We start from the raw sequence: 23001 nt of genomic DNA, 5'->3' as shown, positions 1-23001 counted from the left end.
AATAAATAATCTGTTTGACACAAAAAACTATTGGACCACAGATTTTTAGTGCAACTAAAATGGGCCACGAAAGAAAAAAAGATTGAGAACCACTGATTTAGACTCTCATGCACTTCGCCTTTTATATTATAGCTTAATCAATACTCATCTTCGATATTGTGTTGTAACCTGGGTAGAGCTTATCCAACTAAATTAAAACATCTTTAAGTATTACAGAACAGGGCAATCCACATTTTAAGCAGCACCCTCCCAAAACAAGATTACTTACATTTATACCGTAATCACTCAATATTAAAATTGCACGGCCTTGCCAAATTGGAAATACTGCAAATAGCGCATAACTTCAAAAACAACAAATTACCAGAAACATTGGCAAATTTGATGACTCCCAAAAAACTTACATTCTAATAATACAAGGCTGCGGGATGAACAAAACTATTTCCAAGTCGGCGCCTCCACCAACCCAGGAAGAAAAACCATAGGATTTTTAAGGTCAAAATATTGGGCGAATTTAGAGATAAATATTAAACTATTACCATACAAGTGATTTGTTAAGGCAGTTAAACTAATGTTGTTGAACTCTTACCACGAGGGAACGTAAACACAAAATCAAAACAAGCCCTAGGCAAATGAAATGGTTAAATCAGCTAATCTGCGAAACAGGCGCAATAATAAAGTATTTTAGATAAGATAAAGAACACTAGTTAAAATTTTAGGTACAAAAACACTGCGTGCAATCAGTTTTGCATCAATGGTTGTTATAAATCATACCATTTATTTCTCAGGCAACTTTGGATTTTACGTGAAAAAACGCTACGAAAATCAAACTGAATAAAATAAAACAATGCAGTGAACTTGAATGTTGACAAGGTAATTACAAACAACAGTAAAGTATAAAAATATCGACTTAATAACGACAAACAAGACGCTAAAATGTGTGGACAGCTAAGGAGCGGGGCGGCCACCAAACAAGCGAGGTCGTCATTCTCGTCGAAGCAAAGTTGTGAAGCGACGTTTGGCTTTGGCACAAACTCACTTATTACAAGGCAACGAGAAAAACAGCATAGCGCTTTGGGGAGACGAGCGCTCGCTCAAATAAACACGGCTGTGGTTTGGGAAAGAGTCGGCCAAACATGAACAAAACAAAAGTAACAGCGGTCAATAAGAGGGATGACGTCATATGTTGCATTAAAACGCCCATAAGAACACTAATTTCGTTTATATAAGTTTTAGGTTGGAGAGGTGTTAGTTTTAAAACAAAAGCGACATTAGAAGATGTTATCGAAAAAACTCCTTTATGTATTGTTTAAGTTGCGATGAGGCGCAAAGATGCCTTTCAACTAAAACCATTTATCAAAATGGAACATACTAGAAACCCAATGAAAAAAAGCAAAATTACGCACAATAGGTAAATAATACAAGGCGTGGCGTGTTGCCCCACCCCCTGGAACCGCTCCTGCCCCTCAGTTCACTTCCAGCAGGAAAAGCTGATAAATGTTTCGCATCACGGAGGGACGATTGTTGGTCGCTCGAAGCAATCCAAGATCATTCGAACTTCAGAAGTCAAAACGCATCCTGTTCTCCTGCAAAACACAAGATGATAATTTAAAAGCTGACAAACGTGTTTTCAACTGAAAGAAGAATTCCAACCCGTCACATCTGTTTACAACAATTGTAATCTAGCCCATCTGATTTTGTTTTATTTACATCGGGGGTAAATTAAAGAAGTGTTGTTAAACTGGGTCCGTAGGTGAGTTGAGACCCAACCCTTAACATCTGTCCCCCACAGTTTATCAAGAGTTTCCATATTAATAACAACTGTTTTGTAACTGACCTTAAATTAGAGCAATCACATTACTTAACTAATTTTCCTTGCTGAGAATGTTACTTCTCATACATTAAGGCTATTATGTCACACTGGTCATAATTGTGGTTTAAAAAAAATAATTGTGGTTTATCTAAAATAATTACAATATTAAAGAACATGTAAAAAAGTGACAACATTCTAAATATTTTTTTAAGTTAAAATCGTATTTCACGGTCGTAGAAAGCTTGTACTAAACAATAATTTGTTTGCAGGGTTGCCAAATTAGACATAAAAAATGTAGTATGTAAAATCATTTAAAGATGCATGGTTAGAGAATGAAAATTGAACAATAGGTAAGAAGAGGCTCTTTGCATAATAACATCCATTATGTAATGTATACTGAGCTAAATAATGTACATATGTAGTAAGTGATGTTACTTTTCACAATTTACATTAGGAAGGTGACAAGCGAAAAATAATTTAGGATAATATAATAAATAGAAAACTGAAGTCGCGAAGTAACGGTGATAAGAACTGCAACGGAAAAATACACCCGCAAGGCGAAAGTAGTGAGGTCAATGGAAAGCAACAGATACACGCAAGAAGGAATTAGTAATAAAATAAAATGAAAAAGAACTCGAGGATGGAAATGCGCGAATATACCATTTATGTATTAAACAAATACAAGGGGACTGAGAGCGTGTCCACATTGAGAGCGGGTTTGTTTATACAGCAGCACAAGCCCACTCTCAACGTGGACACGGTAAGGGGCAAATGATCATAAGGGCAATAATATTGCAACTGGGCAAAAAATATATAGCAGTCAAACAATAAATAAAAACACAATGGAACAGGGTTTACAAGACGGGACAAGAAAATCAAGCTGAACCCGATATCATTTTGTCAATATATTACACACAGCGTATTAATACAGAATTCCCATTAGTAAAGTTGGTTGCTGTGTTTTAAAAAAAAGAAAATATGAAATATACAAACTACTTTTTTTAAGTGGCTTAAATGCAATTTAGTTATCACAGGGTTTTAAAAGCAAATAGAATTGCTGTTTAACTATGAAATAATTTTAAAAGATCGGTTATATCCAGTCCTCATAAAAAAACATTTGAAAGTGTAATAATATTTACAAATGATCAAATATTACATAGTTTTGTTTTCCGATAAATTTAAATTAAAAAAGTTTGATAATATTTACAAACAATTTCACACCTTAATATTACAAGGTTTTTGAATTTAAACCAAACAAACTTAAATCACAAAATCACCACTGAAAGTTTGTATTACAAAAATATATTTTCATTGAAAAAAGTTTGATAATGTTTACTACAAAATCAAATATTACAGCCTAATCCATATATTAGGGTTTTTAAACAAGAACAAATCAAATCACATAAGTTCACCTCGGAAAGTTTGTTGTAGAAAGCTTTCTCAGCAGTTGCGATGTTCGTAACAATGTCGGCGCACAGGACGACCCGCGAGTCGAAAAGGTCGGGCAGTTCTTCGTGAAGTTGTGAGTTCAGCGTCTCATAAGTATCATGGGCCTCTGTCATGTGATCCTGGGCCTATCACGTGAATATCATGTTCAAAAGATAATCCGCAATAAAACATAAAGTATATGCGGAATGCAAGTTTATTCAAAATCTATTTTTTTAATAGTTTGATTTTGGTTACCACTCAAAAGTTTTGAAGATCCCCATTTTGTCCAAAAAAAAAGAAAATGTAACAACTATAATTCGCAAAATATCTTGTTAAAAAAATCAAAACTAATGAATGAGTAGAAATTTCAAAAATATGAACTTTACCGATTATGGATTGCAGGTATCTTTTCATATCTTGCTGGAACTTTGTAAATTGAACCTGAAAATACAAGTAAATATTTAGAAAAAGTGATTTTTCAACCCATAGGTAGCGAACTAAAACTTTGTCGCCATTTGATCTGGTCGGGTAAAGACTAAAGTAATTCACATGTAAAAAAAAAAGTTCGCCCAGCTTAAGTGGATTGTGGCACAAGCTAGCTTTTTTTTCAGTATTTCAACTTTAATTTCAATAAATATTTACTTTTGAGAGTGTTGCGACCATATCTTTTCCCATCCAACCGTCTTCGTAAACCTCTCCCAGCGATGCATAGAAATCATTGGCTGCCGACTGCATTGCTAAAATTAAAAAAAAGTAAGCAACCTGAAAAAGCTAAAGTACTTTTGGTTTTAAAGAATCTCATGCAAACAATTTAATTTTTTTTTTCAGACAATATATTTTTACGGAAACTGATAATGCTTGTTGTTATGCGACGGAATATTTATTTTTGTGAATTTTGAGAAACAATTTAGGCTTTGCATATGTTTTTAAAATCAACATTTTAAATATTTAGCTTTATAAAGCAAAAAAAGAAAATGTAACAACTATAATTCACAAAATATCTTGTTTTCAGTAGAAATTTAAAAAATATGAACTTTACCGATTATGGATTGCAGGTATCTTTTCATATCTTGCTGGAACTTTGTCAACTGAACCTGAAAAATAAAAATAGATATTTAGAAAAAGTGATTTTTCAACCCATAGGTAGCGAACTAAAACTTTGTCGCCATTTGATCTGGTCGGGCAAAGACTAAAGTAATTCACATGCTTAGATTTATTGAGGTTGCTTCAAGCAAGATTTCTACAAAATTTAAAAAATTTGGTTAAATCATGAGTGAATTGAGGAAGAAATACAAAGACATCTGACTTGTTAATACTAATTTATTATGTTTTTCCCTTAAAAATGTTTAGCGGGTAAAATTAGGTCGGCAAAGCTTTGCTGGTATAGCTCAGTGTTTGGGACGCTGTGAAAAAAGTTAAGAAACAATAATATTCTAAGAATACAGTTAAAGTGTTAAAACATTTTTACTCAAGTGTCTTAAACTGCTTGTAATTTTTTTACAAGGGATTCATTTTTGCATATCTGAGTACTGTTAGATCAATTGAGGCCAAAATAGAAAAAAAAAACATGATAAAAATATACAGTAAGTTTTATCTATTAGATTCGTTTTTGTTTTTGACTGCAGACCTGGCATCATTCTATGGAGCATCGGTGAAGAAGTGCTGTTTAAATGCTTGTCTTATGTGCACGAACCAAAACGTGCACATTGTGCGCACAATGTGCACTTGTTATATGTACACCGCATTCGAAGGTGCACATTGTGCGCACAATGAGCACTTGTCTTATGTGCACGAACCAAAACGTGCACATTGTGCGCACAATGTGCACTTGTTATATGTACACCGCATTCGAAGGTGCACATTGTGCGCACAATGAGCACTTGTCTTATGTGCACGAACCAAAACGTGCACATTGTGCGCACAATGTGCACTTGTTATATGTACACGGTTCAGTGCACATTTGAAGGTGCACATTGTGCACTTGCGATATTTGCATCAAATGTACATTAAATCTGCATCTAATGTGCACCTCACTTGAATTTGATGTGCTATTAATGTGCCGGTGCGGCAAATGTGGCTAAAAAGTTGCACACTCTGTTTTCCGTGATCACTTTTTCCACCGCGTGTGATGATAAGGCGCTATTTGTCCGGCAGCCGATTATTATTATCGAACTTAAAAACAGACAGACAGGCAGATGTAGGATTTGTGCTTTTCTTACTTACCAGAAGTTATACAGATTGTCATAAATTTAATTATTGTAGACCCTTTGTCCCGGACTAATGCGTTTGTCCGCGGGAATCGCCGTTCGGGTCAGCTACCCACCGACTTGGTTTTTAGGACTTTGTGTGAATTTCGAAGTCTCAGTTTTTCTAGCGCTGCGTGACAACTTTGTGTGCGGTTGCGTTTTGGATGGCGTTGTGTTGCATCATCATTCGTCGGGTGGATACCGAGAGAATCGGACGCATTTTGAGCACGGTTTGAAATCTCGTTGGTTAGAGGCAAGAATAATTTTTTAATTGTAAAGTCATTTAAGCTAAGTTACGTGACGTATTAAAATAACAGCAACTCATTGATAATATATAGAAAAAATGAAAAATCAACGTTTTATTTAATCAATATTCATATTTTTGTCATAAAATTTCGAACATTGCGTTAACTTTACTCTGTAAAATACAAGTTGCGACGTCATGCTGGAGTGAACCGCTTTTGTTTACAGGTTGGGGTTCGGTTAAGGTTTATGTTCTTTCAAATTATTCCGTTCAGTTCCGGTTCTGGTCCTTAAAATTTTACAAAAAACGGTGATTCGGTAACAGTTCGGCTTTCTTTACCTTATTGGATGTTGCATAAATGTAGGCCTCTATGCCTTAACTTTATTTTTAGTAATTATTTTTTTCTCTGTAATCTAACATTATATATTTTTCATGTTTCTGTAGGATTTTTTTACGTTCGTCTTTAACTTCCCTTTGGTGTATTGATTTTTAATTTTTTTTATTTCGATAGCCTTTCCTTTTTTATTCATTTTTTATTTACTTTACTATAATTTCATTTTCCTTTGTCATTTGAGATTATATTTAATTTGTTTCTGTCGCATTTTCATATTACCTACCTATCGAAAGTATTTCGTTTATAATCTTGCTTAAAGTATTTCGCAAATATTGCTGCTGCAGTTTTCCGTTTAAAATTTTTTTATTCAACCATTTCCAACTTTTTATCTTACGATTGGTATTTCGCCCTGAAGTGAGTATTTTTTTGTTCCCTTAATTGCTTTTGTGGTATATGCGTGCCGTGACTCGTTCAATTTTCTGGTTTTATAAAATAAACTTTTGTGTTGAAGTTTTTTAAATTTACGCAATTATGGCCTGACTTAACGTTGTACAATCACTCATTTTAAATGTATTTCATAATAAAAATGCTTGTATTTTTTTTAAATGCTGTGAATCAGAGAGGTCGATCGAGCCACTAATTACGAAAGCTATTTTTAGGATTCATTGATCATTTAAAAACAAACACAAACAATCTAAGCAGACGTATCGCTATTCAATGTTCAACTAATTCTAACCAATTTTTTTCTAAGTTAACAAAATTAAAATGCAATATTGCACATGAATTAGATTAAAAATGGTCAAACATAGATCTTTAAATACAAGAAGTGTTGCCTTACGTTTAAAATGTCCCATCAACATGCAATTGGGTAGGGGTGCCCAAAACGTGACATTTTTTCCGATAACCAATATCTTGAACAAAAAGTATCACAATCCGATACCCAATGACGTCATAACCATGCCCACATAAGCAGAGTAGTTAAAAATTATGAACGTTTAAAAATACTTTTACGGGTTTTAAGGCTAAATTTGCAGGTTTAGTTACCTCCAGTTGTTAAGTTATTTTTTTAGTAAATTTAACCCATATAATCGAAAATCCATACAATTGGTACTCAATTAAAAAAAAAAAATTATAAAAAGAATCGATCGAAAAATAACATGCATAATAAATTCACTCAATATAATCGGAAATCCATAAAATTGGAACTCAAATGGAAAATATATCATAATAAAAAGAATGGCACGAAAGATAACATGCATTACTTGATCTTTTCCATACAAAAACATTATCGGAAAAATCGTTTAATATGAAGTTATTTATTTTTCTGTATAACGTTCACTGATACATTGTAAGTTGCACATTGAGCGATAGTGCACAATGTGCACTTGATCGTCACATATCGCAAGTGCACATTGTGCGCACAATGTGCACGTTTTGGTTTTGAGTCCTGTTGCTGAATAATGTGCGTTGATTTAATAATGGTTTTGTTTATTTACAGTTTGAACGCTGTGGTAGAATTGTAGACCAGCGCCCAATTTTTCGCCTTTTGCATTGCTGCATTCCGACATAGTTTTTTAACTGTACAATATTAAAAAGTTTGACGAAAACTTTTGCAAATGTTTTTATTTTGCTGCAAAATTTTTGCTTCGCCCTTTTCATAGAATACTTGAACACAGAGTAACTTCGGGTTAAAATCAACACTGACCTCTCAACTACAACCTCGAGTCCAAATCAACACTGACCTCTAAACTGCAACCGATTCCCGTCAACAAACGAATTAAAACTGTTGTTAAGCTTCGATTGGAATCAAAAACTTTCTAAATTGACAATTTTGATCGCCTGCAAACATAATTGTTTGAATAATTTGCTTAAATGTGGCGATTTATCAAGTTAGGTGATTTCTCTAGCACCATCTACCGGTTACTTTTAATCCACCGATAAAAACTCTATTTTTTCTGTTACTTTAAATCTGTGGTTTGCTGAACTTTTACTCTATCTGAGCAGGTTTGTGTGGCAAAAACACACTTAAGGTATTTACCCTCAGGATCAATTAAATCTGCGTGATTGAGTATTTCCGCATCGAAGGGAGGCTTCAAGTAAAATGTTTGGCTTTCAAATCTAACGCTCTTTGACACCAAAAGCTAGCCAACACACAGGGTCAGCACAAAAATGTAACGCCAAATTAAAAATTTTTATCCTAAATATTTAGAACTTTATGCCTAATCTCTTTCTTTGACATTTTTCGCATTTTCAATTTGTCAACAAAGTGATCCAGCACCACACGAACGATCAAAATTAAAAGATCCAGTCGCACTCTTTATCAATTTAATTTTATCATCCTGTACGTCACGACTCTTACTTTTCACCATGTATTTCGCACCATCTGTACGAGACACACCCTGAACATTCAACAAAGCACCACTGCTACTACCGCATCTGTCTGCACAAAACACAGCGCCACTAGTTTTATCACATTGAACTGACAAACTCTCCTCAACCGCGAATTAATGTTTATTTAAGTTTTTAATATTTTTTTAATTTAGAAAATATAGGGCATTCTTATAGATGTGGTGAAATTTTTTTAAAAATATTTAAGATGAATATGTTTAATTTGGCGTTACATTTTTGTGCTGACCCTGTGTGTTGGCTAGCTTTTGGTAAGAATAGTTTGTTGCGATATTTTGAACTGCTGGTTTGTAATTGCAACATTATTATTTTTTGACCGAAGGTTTCTAAGAATATTCTTCAAAACCTTCTTCAAAACTAAAATGTAGCAAAAACATTGCTATCTTGTGTAGGCTAAGGTTGCCCGTGTTGGGACAGTTTTGTTTCATATCATTGTAGCTTTAAACTATAACAATAAATTCAAAATATTTCTGGTCGAACTGTTAGTTCAGTCATCGCTGCTTGTTTAACACTTTCAAATTTTCCTTTAGCATTTTAACTTTTTTTGGTAAATGTTGATTTAAAAATCGTATTTTTGTCCCGTCTCATGAAACTTTGGACAGCATGAGCCGCGAGATGGGACACATACAAACTATATTATATTTCTTAACATTTTTGATATACTTATTTTACAACGCTTAATGTATACCATAAAGATACAAAAGCTTTCAATTTACCTGCGACAAAACATGAATTTCAAAATAGTCATTTAAAAAAACAGACATTTTTCCTTTATTTACATTTATTAAAAACAACGAATATTAGAAGTTTAAAACTGACAATCATGAGGTTGTGTACATAAATCACATATAAAGAGTGGTCCTTCTGGGTCAGCACATTTCTCAAGTGCCCATATTGGCTGCATTGTTTCCAGTCTTCTGTGGAGGTCAAATAGCTTTCACCGCACACAACGCAGGACCAATGTTCTTTGGGTGAGGTTCCTTTTCCATTTTGTGGTCTGTTTTTTCGGAATAAATTTTGTTTTGCTTTGCATTGTTTTTTTTTTTTTTGTACTGCAGTGTAATTCTGTTGTTTCCAATTCATTTTTCCTTCAAAGTCTTTTTATTCGGTAATCCTGTTAGTAAAGTAGATGACTGCACCCTTCCACTTCTTTTCTGGTTAGTGGCAACTGGTGGAGGGCTGACGTCATAAACCGAGATGGATTCTAACGGCACCCCTCAGGAATAATTAATAGATTGCGACACCCCTCCAAGATTTTTCCGTAGGTAATTCACTAGAATGTCACAATAAACAGAACTGGAGCAACACACATCAACTCTACACATCGTAGGGAGTTATAATTGGATTTATTCCACTCTAATCTTACACAAAAAGTTGTAGCAAAAATCAGATTCTTAAAGATTTCCAAATATGTCGCGGCACCCTTGAGGATTAGAAATGGCACATTGAGGTGCCGCGGCACCCTGGTTGAGAAACCCTGCTTTACACACATGGAACAAAGTGAATAACCTATCATTCCATTTCTTACTCACTCCCACAAAGCGATCGGGCGAAGCGCAAAAAAAGTGCCTTTATTTCGTTAAAAATTTATTTTACTGTTTTTAATCCAGCGATGCCTGAATGCGGTGTCCCACAAGGTCGTATATTAGCACCTCTCCTCTTTCAAATCTACATTAATGACTTACCAATAAACTCAAATATAAATTGTAGTTTATAGGCAGATGATACTGTTATTTATATCTCCCATAATGACATAAAAAAATACAACAAATAGGCCTAATTAAATAAATATAGAAAAAATTGAGCACTGGTTTCGGGCTGACAAATTATCAATTAATCATTCTAAAACACATTACTTGGTAACCAATTCAAATTTGGAAATAGAAAATCAATTCAGTATTAAAATAAGGGATAATAAAGTAAACAGGTAAATTCCGTTAAATAATAGGCCTCGTCATAGATGATAAATTGTCATGGATACCTCAATTAAAATGATCGAACAAATAAATTCTATGGGAACTGGACTTTTATCAAAAATGAAATCTTATTTAGACCAGGGAGCCGAACCGTTTGGCTTTTCCGGTTCAGGTTCGGTTCGGGTTCAAGGATAATGTCGAATCCGGTTCAGTTCCGATTTCGAGCAATTTAAAAGTTCCGGTTCAGCTCCGGTTGGACTACATTTATTTTCAAAACCGGTTTATAAAGTTCCGGTTCGGTGCAATATGAGATGAAAATGTGGGTCAATAAATGTGGAGTTACGTGACGTAAACATGCAGCTCGTTATTAAAATATCTGAAAAATAAAAACAATGTAATCAGTATTCACTTTTTTATAAAATTTCGAACATGGCAAAACTCGACTATGTAAAATAGAGGTTGTGACGTCATGCTGGAGTGAACCGCTCTTATTGACAGGTTCGGTTAAGGTTCTTTTAAAATATAGGGTTCAGTTCCGGTTCGGCTACTTACAATTTCACATAAAACGGTTCAGGTTCGGAAAAATTTGGAGTAAAACCGGTTCATAAAGTTCAGGTTCGACTCCTTGATTTAGACAAGCGGTTCTCAACCTGTGGGCCATAAGTACTTTTCAGGTGGGCCACAGACCAATTTAAAAAAAAAGCTAGATTTATTGAAGAATTAAGTTTCATTTGTGTCATTATACCTAAGTTTACAGGAATAATGGCTTGGGGAGGAATTGAAGGAATGTAAATAAAACGTAAATTAATTGTTCAGAAGCAAGTACCTCACTATTGTACGGTTGAATAAATAATCTGTTTAATACAAAAAACTATTGGGCCACAGATTTTTAGTGCAACGAAAATGGGCTACGAAAGAAAACAGATTAAGAACCACTGATTTAGACTCTCATGCACTTCGCCTTTTATATTGTAGCTTAATCAATACTCATCTTCGATATTGTGTTGTAACCTGGGGAGCTTATCCAAGTAAACTAAAACATCTTGAAGTATTACAGAACAGGGCAATCCACATTTTAAGCGGCACCCTCCCAAAACAAGATTACTTACATTTATACCGTAATCATTCAATATTCAGATTACTCGACCTAACCAAATTGGAAATACTGCAAATAGCGCGTAACTTCAAAAACAACCAATTACCAGAAACATTGGCAAATTTAATGGCTCCTCTAGAAAACTTACATTTCCATTATACAAAGTTGCGGGATAAACAAAACTATTTTCAAGTCGGCGCCTCCACCAACTCAGGAAGAAAAAACATGAGATTTTTAAGGCCAAAATATTGGGCGAATTTAGAGATAAATATTAAACTATTACCATACAAGTGATTTGTTAAGGCAGTTAAACTAATGTTGTTGAACTCTTACCACGAGGGAACGTAAACACAAAATCAGAACAAACCCTAGGCAATTGAAAAGGTTAAATTAGCTGATCTGCGAAACATGCGAAATAATGAAGTATTTTAAATCATACCATTTATTTCTCAGGCAACTTTGGATTTTACATGAAAAAACGTAAAAAACTTAATAAAATAAAACAATGCATGAACTTGAATGTTGACAAGGCAATTACAAACAACAGTAAAGTATAAAAATATCGAATTTGCAAGAACAAACAAAACGCTAAAATGCGTGGACAGCAAAGGAGCGGGGCGGCCACCAAACAAGCGAGGTCGTCATTCTCGTCGAAGCAAAGTTGTGAAGCGACGTTTGGCTTTGGCACAAACTCACTTATTACAAGGCAACGAGCAAAACGGCAAAGCGCTTTGGGGAGACGAGCGCTCGCTCAAATAAACACGGCTGTGGTTTGGGAAAGAGTCGGCCAAACATGAACAAAACAAAAGTAACAGCGGTCAATAAGAGGGATGACGTCATATGTTGCATATAAACGTCCATAAGAACACACATTTCGTTTATACATGTTTTAGGTTGGAGAGGTGTTAGTTTTGAAACAAAAGCGACATTAGAAAGATGTTATCGAAAAAACTCCTTTATGTATTGTTTAAGTTGCGATGAGACGCAAAGATTCCTTTCAACTAAAACCATTTTATCAAAATGGAACATACTAGAAACCCAATGAAAAATAGAAATTACGCACAATAGGTAAATAATACAAGGCGTGGCGTGTTGCCCCACCCTGGAACCGCCCCTGCCCCTCAGTTCACTTCCATCAACAGGAAAGTTGATAAATGTTTCGCATCACGAGGGACGATTGTTGCTCGAAGCAATCCAAGATCAGTCGAACTTCATTTCTAAAAATCCACTCTGTCCTCCTGCAAAACACAAGATGATAATTTAAAAGATGATGAAAGTGTTTCAACTGAAATAAGAATTCCAACCGTCACATCTGTGTACAACAATTGTAATCTAGCCCATCTGATGTTGTTGTATTTACATCGGGGGTAATTAAAGAAGTGTTGTTAAACTGGGTCCGTAGGTGAGTTGAGACCCAACCCTTAATATCTGCCCCCCACAATTCATCAAGAGTTTCCATATTAACAACAACTGTTTTGTAACTGACCTTAAATTAGCGCAAATCTATTACTTAACTAATTTTCCTTGCTGAGAATGTTACTTCTCATACATTGAGGCTATTATGTCACACTGTTCGTAATTGTGGTTTTATGCTGATTTGCATAATAACCATATTTCCAAAGTACCCTTAGAAGAGACCACCGATCAGTGTTTCTTAAGTTTTTACGTCATGGTGCACCTGTAGACCTCTAAACACGTGGTGGCGCACCTTACGAGCGATACCAATTGAGTATACTAAAGCTTATATGTATAGTTTCAACGTTACAAATGCAAAAAGCACAAAACAATCTATTTACATCACAGCGCCAAGTTGCACACAATATTGACAATCGCCACTAACATGCTTAATTTAGTGTCATACATTTGCTCAGGGATGCAAGCGTCAGGTTTTTAGAACTAAATCTATTTTTTTTTTATATTTTATCTAATATTTTTAGTTTTTTTTTTCTTCAAAATAAAGAAAAACGTTTTTTATTGAGAAATATAGCTTTGTATCTAAAATAATTACAATATCGAAGGACATGTAAAAAAGTGACAACATTTTAAACATTTTTTAAGTTAAAATTATATTTCACAGTCCTAGAAACTTGTACTAAACATCAATGTAGCTAAGTACACTACAGTTATATTTTTGAAGGTAGTTGCAGGATTTGCCAAATAATTTAAACAATAGCTAAGAAGAGGCACTGTGCATAATTACATTCAATACGTAATGTATACTGAGCTAAATCTACATAATAAAAGAGAAAGTTTGTGAGATGTGTGTGGCAACATGTTCGCACAGTCAGTTTACAATATATTTGTGTTACATCACAATGGAAGTGTTACGTCACACTTAATGCAATTTACAACATGGTACAATGTTACCAAGATTGTGTTTAAGCATGTATCCCAAGCCCCAGGGTTAGTTAATTTAATATAGGTATATTTAGAAGTTTTTTGTGGACCCCCGGTTGAGAACCACTGTTATAAACTATGCTAACAAACGTGTGCAACGTTCCAAGTAAAGACTTAAGTTTAACCATGTCAAATTTAGGCAGAGTTCGCAAAATATCGCGTTTGTTGTCGCAGTAAGTAAAAGATAGTCCAAGTTTAATTTACCTGCCGGGAAATAAAAAAATAAATTAAGTACATTTCCTTCATAAAGTAAAATTTTAATGTTTTCAACTAAGACTATTATGTTTAGGAACTTATTGATGCCTGTTTACGCGTAAAATTTAGGTAGAGTTCGCAAATTTACGAAGAATTGATTTTTTATTTTTTAAGCCGTTTGTTAGCGATAGTGATTGTGGCCAAAGCCTAATGACTTCTTACAAATGTGTTTAGCCACGCAATACTTGGCAGAGTTCGCGAAATATTGCGTGTATTGCAGCAGTTAACAGTAAGCATTTGTTTTTTCAATGAGGATTTTTCTCACGTTTGACGCAGTTTAGTACCGGGATTACGTATTTGCTTAAACATGACGCTATCAAGCAAGTCTAAGCAATTGCTGCTGCAACCTAAAGTTTTACGTTTGGGAGTTATTCTCAATTGACAAACGTCACAGGTTTTCGTTACTTAAAAGATGTATTGCATGCTTAGCCAAGTGTTGTGCGCTATAGTTAACCGACTTCACATCACATGATTTGAAATTTCTATGTAGTGACACTCAGTTTAAACGTTTAGGCATAAGCAAATTTGTTATTACATTTAAAAAAATATGTTTGCAATATTTATGTTTACGAAGATCTTACGAATAACCGGTAAATATTCTATTTAACCTGGGCAACGCCTGGTATTTCGTCTAGTGTTAAATATTTTTTTAAGTTCAAATTGTATTTCACGGTTGTAGAAAGCTTGTACTAAACATTAATTTAGTTGCAGGGTTGCCAAATTAGACATTAAAAGCATAGTATGTAAAATTATTTAAAGATGCATGTTTTACATGATGAAAATTTAAACCAGTGGTTCTCAACATTTTATGCTTCGTGTCCCCCTTTGAAAGACTCTCGACCCTCGTGCCCCCCCCCCCCCCCGCTAATAAAAATACCAAGCATTGTGTACGTATTTTTACTTGTTTTACTTCTTCACGTCAATAACAAATACAGCTAATCAATCAACAAATAAATGCACTTACAAGCATTTTAACATAGGCCGTTGTTATTAAAAGTACATGATTAAACAAACATATTGTTTTCGCATTATATTTCTATATTTCGTTGCTTAACTTCCAAATATATATATTTTATCGTATTTGCTGTAACCTCCTAATCACCATTGTAATAGTTTATTCGCATTATTACTAGTTTACTTCGGATATTCAATAACTTGTCAAAAAAATATTTTTTAAATTTGTTTCTAATATCAACGCAAATAATATCCCGGATGTTATTAACATGAGCTCGCAATATTTTGTTCAAGTTGTTTCGTCCCGTCAATGGACCTACTGTTACGTCATAAGCACACAATGCACATTTTGTCCGAGGTACAAACGTTACAAAATGACGCGAATTGAGTCGAAACCGTGTTTTTATTTAGTTGCGCATATGTTTGTGTTAATCCTGATATTCTGGGCGAATTTGGTAAAAAAACGTCAATAAAGTGCGGCGCTGTGCTAAAATAATAAGCTTTACTTCCAAATTAAGATTTCTTTTATAAACGCCGAAAACAAAAAAGTTTATTTCCTTGACTTCTGTTGAAACATTAATTTGTTGTTGTATTTGTTGTTGTTACTCACGTCAAGTCCAAGTTCTCTCAGTTTCGATCTGATCACCTTCTTGCCTTCCTCAGTGATGTCACAACGAGCGACCTTCAACCTCTCGATGTTTGGGAGGACGCGAGAAAGCTCAAGAGCTCCTTCGTCCCCGATGCGGTTATAACTCAGACCCAGCTTCTTGATCTGAAACAACAAATTGATGAGCGAGGTTAGATTTTGAAAGTGAGCCACAAATTCAAGGCACCAAATAGTTCCAGGTGATAATGTTCAGCACCTTAATGTCGGATTTCATCACGAAATGGCAACTAACTGATATTTAGAGTTTTTTAGATATGGCAGTGAATGTTAATACATCGGGGAAAGAGAAGTGGAATATGATTCAAAGGAAAATAAATATTCAAACAACCAAGTAGATAGTTTAAATATCATGAATGTGAAGTGACATACCGAGTGGTTATAATATGTTACAGACAAAAACAGGTTTTGTGTGGCCACGTAAAAATAAACACTGTTGTATGATATTTGTTTTATCAGTTTGGTGGCTTTGGCAAATTATAACTTTTGTGTTTGTTGCAAACTTAAATGGCCTCGAAAGATCACAATTTGACAACAGCAACATTTTCTTACTGTGTTTCCCACCTAAGCATTTAAGCAAATACTTTTTGTATTGAGACATAAAACTTCAGCAACTGCGAAGTTCCTATTTTTATAGTCGCTGGTCCTAATACTATAGTGTTATAGAGCATCCGGCTTTAAATATTGTTACTCTATAAGTCTTATTGTGTGTTTCAACTGTTACTTCACTGGGCAGAGCTTAAATTGGTCGAAATCAGTTTCGGAATCCTATGTTCCCATAATTATGCCAACCTTGAAATACTCGCATGAAACACTAAACATTTTACATTGGCAACAATTAAGTTGTAAGCGGTATGTTCCCATGACACTTTGCTTAAACAAAAAAAGCTAAACAGACTTCGGCAAAGTGAGTACAATAACATGTTATTTTATTGGCGCGATGGTGGGTAAAGTAGCAAGTTTGGGTATAATAAATAAGCTTATTCCTCTTCAAGAATTTTCTGGAATTAAACAAATTCTTTATCCTTCATATGAATTAAAATCTTTTTTATCCCCATATGAATTTTAACAAAAATGGCAGCTATAAATTAATTTTTGATATGGAAGCCAAAAAAATATTTTAATTAGATAATGCAGTAGTTAAACTTCACAGCATTAAGATATTAAAGTTGTTACCCTTGGGCTACACGGCAGTGGATACATATTATTGGTGAATTTGACCCATTAATTAATTATTATTATTTACTTAGGACGGTCTATTTATTTATTGAGATGGTTTACCACAGCTGACACTTTGTGGGTGAATCGGGCGACACAAACACGTTTACAATTAAGAGCACTAAAGCGGTGGAGGTAAAGTAGCAAACATAATAACATGCCACACATTTTTCGTCACGTTTGTTTGGCTAAGGTACAGTTTAAATTATTATCTGCATGCTGAAGGTGCAGTAGCTAAAATCAATATTGTGACAAAATATAAAACAAAACAAAATTTTAAGAAATTCCGCTGGAAAGGTAAAGTAGCAAAACGTTTCAAAGTTTGATTTAATGTGACATAGGTGTAGGTACAGTTTAAACTCACTACCCACGTATCATAGGTGCAGTAGCAAAAAACGAATGTATACAATCTTTGATAAAAATTAACAATATAATCATGCCAAATTATAAATTTATCATTTTTGTTAAATTTCCCGAATTTGCTTGTTCGGCAACTGTAGCAAAAAATGGATTTAATCTTTGAGTGAATTACCAAATATTTTTATGGAATGAGCTATTACCTCGGCTAATAAAGTTGTTTAAAATAATGTTTAATAACTAATGGGTGTATGTGCACCTAAGATAACCTAAAAAAAAACACATTTTATTTTTACTTTTTGCTAAATTTTAAATGGAACAGTTCTATTAAATTTCACGAACTTGCTTGTTTGGCTGCTGTACCTCTGACTGCTTCTCGATTCTTTAAAAACCACCTACTTGGCAATCTTTGTTCTTGATGGTTAGGGTTAGGGTTAGGGTTAGGGTTAGGGTTAGGGTTAGGGTTAGGGTTAGGGTTAGGGTTAGGGTTAGGGTTAGGGTTAGGGTTAGGGTTAGGTTAGGGTTAGGGTTAGGTTAGGGTTAGGGTTAGGTTAGGGTTAGGGTTAGGTTAGGGTTAGGTTAGGGTTAGGGTTAGGGTTAGGGTTAGGGTTAGGGTTAGGGTTAGGGTTAGGGTTAGGGGTTAGGGTTAGGGTTAGGGTTAGGGTTAGGGTTAGGGTTAGGGTTAGGGTTAGGGTTAGGGTTAGGGTTAGGGTTAGGGTTAGGGTTAGGGTTAGGGTTAGGGTTAGGGTTAGGGTTAGGGTTAGGGTTAGGGTTAGGGTTAGGGTTAGGGTTAGGGTTAGGGTTAGGGTTAGGGTTAGGGTTAGGGTTAGGGTTAGGGTTAGGGTTAGGGTTAGGGTTAGGGTTAGGGTTAGGGTTAGGGTTAGGGTTAGGGTTAGGGTTAGGGTTAGGGTTAGGGTTAGGGTTAGGGTTAGGGTTAGGGTTAGGGTTAGGGTTAGGGTTAGGGTTAGGGTTAGGGTTAGGGTTAGGGTTAGGGTTAGGGTTAGGGTTAGGGTTAGGGTTAGGGTTAGGGTTAGGGTTAGGGTTAGGGTTAGGGTTAGGGTTAGGGTTAGGGTTAGGGTTAGGGTTAGGGTTAGGGTTAGGGTTAGGGTTAGGGTTAGGGTTAGGGTTAGGGTTAGGGTTAGGGTTAGGGTTAGGGTTAGGGTTAGGGTTAGGGTTAGGGTTAGGGTTAGGGTTAGGGTTAGGGTTAGGGTTAGGGTTAGGGTTAGGGTTAGGGTTAGGGTTAGGGTTAGGGTTAGGGTTAGGGTTAGGGTTAGGGTTAGGGTTAGGGTTAGGGTTAGGGTTAGGGTTAGGGTTAGGGTTAGGGTTAGGGTTAGGGTTAGGGTTAGGGTTAGGGTTAGGGTTAGGGTTAGGGTTAGGGTTAGGGTTAGGGTTAGGGTTAGGGTTAGGGTTAGGGTTAGGGTTAGGGTTAGGGTTAGGGTTAGGGTTAGGGTTAGGGTTAGGGTTAGGGTTAGGGTTAGGGTTAGGGTTAGGGTTAGGGTTAGGGTTAGGGTTAGGGTTAGGGTTAGGGTTAGGGTTAGGGTTAGGGTTAGGGTTAGGGTTAGGGTTAGGGTTAGGGTTAGGGTTAGGGTTAGGGTTAGGGTTAGGGTTAGGGTTAGGGTTAGGGTTAGGGTTAGGGTTAGGGTTAGGGTTAGGGTTAGGGTTAGGGTTAGGGTTAGGGTTAGGGTTAGGGTTAGGGTTAGGGTTAGGGTTAGGGTTAGGGTTAGGGTTAGGGTTAGGGTTAGGGTTAGGGTTAGGGTTAGGGTTAGGGTTAGGGTTAGGGTTAGGGTTAGGGTTAGGGTTAGGGTTAGGGTTAGGGTTAGGGTTAGGGTTAGGGTTAGGGTTAGGGTTAGGGTTAGGGTTAGGGTTAGGGTTAGGGTTAGGGTTAGGGTTAGGGTTAGGGTTAGGGTTAGGGTTAGGGTTAGGGTTAGGGTTAGGGTTAGGGTTAGGGTTAGGGTTAGGGTTAGGGTTAGGGTTAGGGTTAGGGTTAGGGTTAGGGTTAGGGTTAGGGTTAGGGTTAGGGTTAGGGTTAGGGTTAGGGTTAGGGTTAGGGTTAGGGTTAGGGTTAGGGTTAGGGTTAGGGTTAGGGTTAGGGTTAGGGTTAGGGTTAGGGTTAGGGTTAGGGTTAGGGTTAGGGTTAGGGTTAGGGTTAGGGTTAGGGTTAGGGTTAGGGTTAGGGTTAGGGTTAGGGTTAGGGTTAGGGTTAGGGTTAGGGTTAGGGTTAGGGTTAGGGTTAGGGTTAGGGTTAGGGTTAGGGTTAGGGTTAGGGTTAGGGTTAGGGTTAGGGTTAGGGTTAGGGTTAGGGTTAGGGTTAGGGTTAGGGTTAGGGTTAGGGTTAGGGTTAGGGTTAGGGTTAGGGTTAGGGTTAGGGTTAGGGTTAGGGTTAGGGTTAGGGTTAGGGTTAGGGTTAGGGTTAGGGTTAGGGTTAGGGTTAGGGTTAGGGTTAGGGTTAGGGTTAGGGTTAGGGTTAGGGTTAGGGTTAGGGTTAGGGTTAGGGTTAGGGTTAGGGTTAGGGTTAGGGTTAGGGTTAGGGTTAGGGTTAGGGTTAGGGTTAGGGTTAGGGTTAGGGTTAGGGTTAGGGTTAGGGTTAGGGTTAGGGTTAGGGTTAGGGTTAGGGTTAGGGTTAGGGTTAGGGTTAGGGTTAGGGTTAGGGTTAGGGTTAGGGTTAGGGTTAGGGTTAGGGTTAGGGTTAGGGTTAGGGTTAGGGTTAGGGTTAGGGTTAGGGTTAGGGTTAGGGTTAGGGTTAGGGTTAGGGTTAGGGTTAGGGTTAGGGTTAGGGTTAGGGTTAGGGTTAGGGTTAGGGTTAGGGTTAGGGTTAGGGTTAGGGTTAGGGTTAGGGTTAGGGTTAGGGTTAGGGTTAGGGTTAGGGTTAGGGTTAGGGTTAGGGTTAGGGTTAGGGTTAGGGTTAGGGTTAGGGTTAGGGTTAGGGTTAGGGTTAGGGTTAGGGTTAGGGTTAGGGTTAGGGTTAGGGTTAGGGTTAGGGTTAGGGTTAGGGTTAGGGTTAGGGTTAGGGTTAGGGTTAGGGTTAGGGTTAGGGTTAGGGTTAGGGTTAGGGTTAGGGTTAGGGTTAGGGTTAGGGTTAGGGTTAGGGTTAGGGTTAGGGTTAGGGTTAGGGTTAGGGTTAGGGTTAGGGTTAGGGTTAGGGTTAGGGTTAGGGTTAGGGTTAGGGTTAGGGTTAGGGTTAGGGTTAGGGTTAGGGTTAGGGTTAGGGTTAGGGTTAGGGTTAGGGTTAGGGTTAGGGTTAGGGTTAGGGTTAGGGTTAGGGTTAGGGTTAGGGTTAGGGTTAGGGTTAGGGTTAGGGTTAGGGTTAGGGTTAGGGTTAGGGTTAGGGTTAGGGTTAGGGTTAGGGTTAGGGTTAGGGTTAGGGTTAGGGTTAGGGTTAGGGTTAGGGTTAGGGTTAGGGTTAGGGTTAGGGTTAGGGTTAGGGTTAGGGTTAGGGTTAGGGTTAGGGTTAGGGTTAGGGTTAGGGTTAGGGTTAGGGTTAGGGTTAGGGTTAGGGTTAGGGTTAGGGTTAGGGTTAGGGTTAGGGTTAGGGTTAGGGTTAGGGTTAGGGTTAGGGTTAGGGTTAGGGTTAGGGTTAGGGTTAGGGTTAGGGTTAGGGTTAGGGTTAGGGTTAGGGTTAGGGTTAGGGTTAGGGTTAGGGTTAGGGTTAGGGTTAGGGTTAGGGTTAGGGTTAGGGTTAGGGTTAGGGTTAGGGTTAGGGTTAGGGTTAGGGTTAGGGTTAGGGTTAGGGTTAGGGTTAGGGTTAGGGTTAGGGTTAGGGTTAGGGTTAGGGTTAGGGTTAGGGTTAGGGTTAGGGTTAGGGTTAGGGTTAGGGTTAGGGTTAGGGTTAGGGTTAGGGTTAGGGTTAGGGTTAGGGTTAGGGTTAGGGTTAGGGTTAGGGTTAGGGTTAGGGTTAGGGTTAGGGTTAGGGTTAGGGTTAGGGTTAGGGTTAGGGTTAGGGTTAGGGTTAGGGTTAGGGTTAGGGTTAGGGTTAGGGTTAGGGTTAGGGTTAGGGTTAGGGTTAGGGTTAGGTTAGGGTTAGGGTTAGGGTTAGGGTTAGGTTAGGGTTAGGGTTAGGGTTAGGGTTAGGGTTAGGGTTAGGGTTAGGGTTAGGGTTAGGGTTAGGGTTAGGGTTAGGGTTAGGGTTAGGGTTAGGGTTAGGGTTAGGGTTAGGGTTAGGGTTAGGGTTAGGGTTAGGGTTAGGGTTAGGGTTAGGGTTAGGGTTAGGGTTAGGGTTAGGGTTAGGGTTAGGGTTAGGGTTAGGGTTAGGGTTAGGGTTAGGGTTAGGGTTAGGGTTAGGGTTAGGGTTAGGGTTAGGGTTAGGGTTAGGGTTAGGTTAGGGTTAGGGTTAGGGTTAGGGTTAGGGTTAGGGTTAGGGTTAGGGTTAGGGTTAGGGTTAGGGTTAGGGTTAGGGTTAGGGTTAGGGTTAGGGTTAGGGTTAGGGTTAGGGTTAGGGTTAGGGTTAGGGTTAGGGTTAGGGTTAGGGTTAGGGTTAGGGTTAGGGTTAGGGTTAGGGTTAGGGTTAGGGTTAGGGTTAGGTTAGGGTTAGGGTTAGGGTTAGGGTTAGGGTTAGGGTTAGGGTTAGGGTTAGGGTTAGGGTTAGGGTTAGGGTTAGGGTTAGGGTTAGGGTTAGGGTTAGGTTAGGGTTAGGGTTAGGGTTAGGGTTAGGGTTAGGGTTAGGGTTAGGGTTAGGGTTAGGGTTAGGGTTAGGGTTAGGGTTAGGGTTAGGGTTAGGGTTAGGGTTAGGGTTAGGGTTAGGGTTAGGGTTAGGGTTAGGGTTAGGGTTAGGGTTAGGGTTAGGTTAGGGTTAGGGTTAGGGTTAGGGTTAGGGGTTAGGGTTAGGGTTAGGGTTAGGGTTAGGGTTAGGGTTAGGGTTAGGGTTAGGGTTAGGGTTAGGGTTAGGGTTAGGGTTAGGGTTAGGGTTAGGGTTAGGGTTAGGGTTAGGGTTAGGGTTAGGGTTAGGGTTAGGGTTAGGGTTAGGTTAGGGTTAGGGTTAGGGTTAGGGTTAGGGTTAGGGTTAGGGTTAGGGTTAGGGTTAGGGTTAGGGTTAGGGTTAGGGTTAGGGTTAGGGTTAGGGTTAGGGTTAGGGTTAGGGTTAGGGTTAGGGTTAGGGTTAGGGTTAGGGTTAGGGTTAGGGTTAGGGTTAGGGTTAGGGTTAGGGTTAGGGTTAGGGTTAGGGTTAGGGTTAGGGTTAGGGTTAGGGTTAGGGTTAGGGTTAGGGTTAGGGTTAGGGTTAGGGTTAGGGTTAGGGTAGGGTTAGGGTTAGGGTTAGGGTTAGGGTTAGGGTTAGGGTTAGGGTTAGGGTTAGGGTTAGGGTTAGGGTTAGGGTTAGGGTTAGGGTTAGGGTTAGGGTTAGGGTTAGGGTTAGGGTTAGGGTTAGGGTTAGGGTTAGGGTTAGGGTTAGGGTTAGGGTTAGGGTTAGGGTTAGGGTTAGGGTTAGGGTTAGGGTTAGGGTTAGGGTTAGGGTTAGGGTTAGGGTTAGGGTTAGGGGTAGGGTTAGGGTTAGGGTTAGGGGTTGAGGTTAGGGTTAGGGTTAGGGTTAGGGTTAGGGTTAGGGTTAGGGTGGTAGGGTTAGGGTTAGGGGTAGGGTTAGGGTGGGTGTGGGGTGGGGTTGGGGTAGGGGAGTTTGTTAACAGTTAAAGTTTAAAGTTAAAGTTAAAGTTAAACAAGTTAAAGTTAAAGTTAAAGTTAAAGTTA

The 23001-nt window shown here is 37.7% G+C and overlaps 2 protein-coding genes across 5 annotated transcripts in view; both read right to left on the bottom strand.

Moving 5' to 3' along the window:
* The window catches only part of LOC146162953 (NACHT, LRR and PYD domains-containing protein 14-like), a 193112-nt gene that overhangs the window by 73923 nt on the left and 96188 nt on the right, over positions 1-23001 (bottom strand). The window lies entirely within an intron of this gene.
* Positions 1-23001, bottom strand: part of LOC146162954 (uncharacterized) — a 165620-nt gene that overhangs the window by 73654 nt on the left and 68965 nt on the right. The window lies entirely within an intron of this gene.

The sequence above is a fragment of the Ascidiella aspersa genome, chromosome 2, assembly GCF_963924565.1.
Source record: "Ascidiella aspersa chromosome 2, kaAscAspe10.2, whole genome shotgun sequence".
NCBI classification, from domain to species: Eukaryota; Metazoa; Chordata; class Ascidiacea; order Phlebobranchia; family Ascidiidae; genus Ascidiella; species Ascidiella aspersa.
Note: the sequence above shows the minus strand (reverse complement) of the source record. Positions and strands in the feature narration are given on the sequence as shown.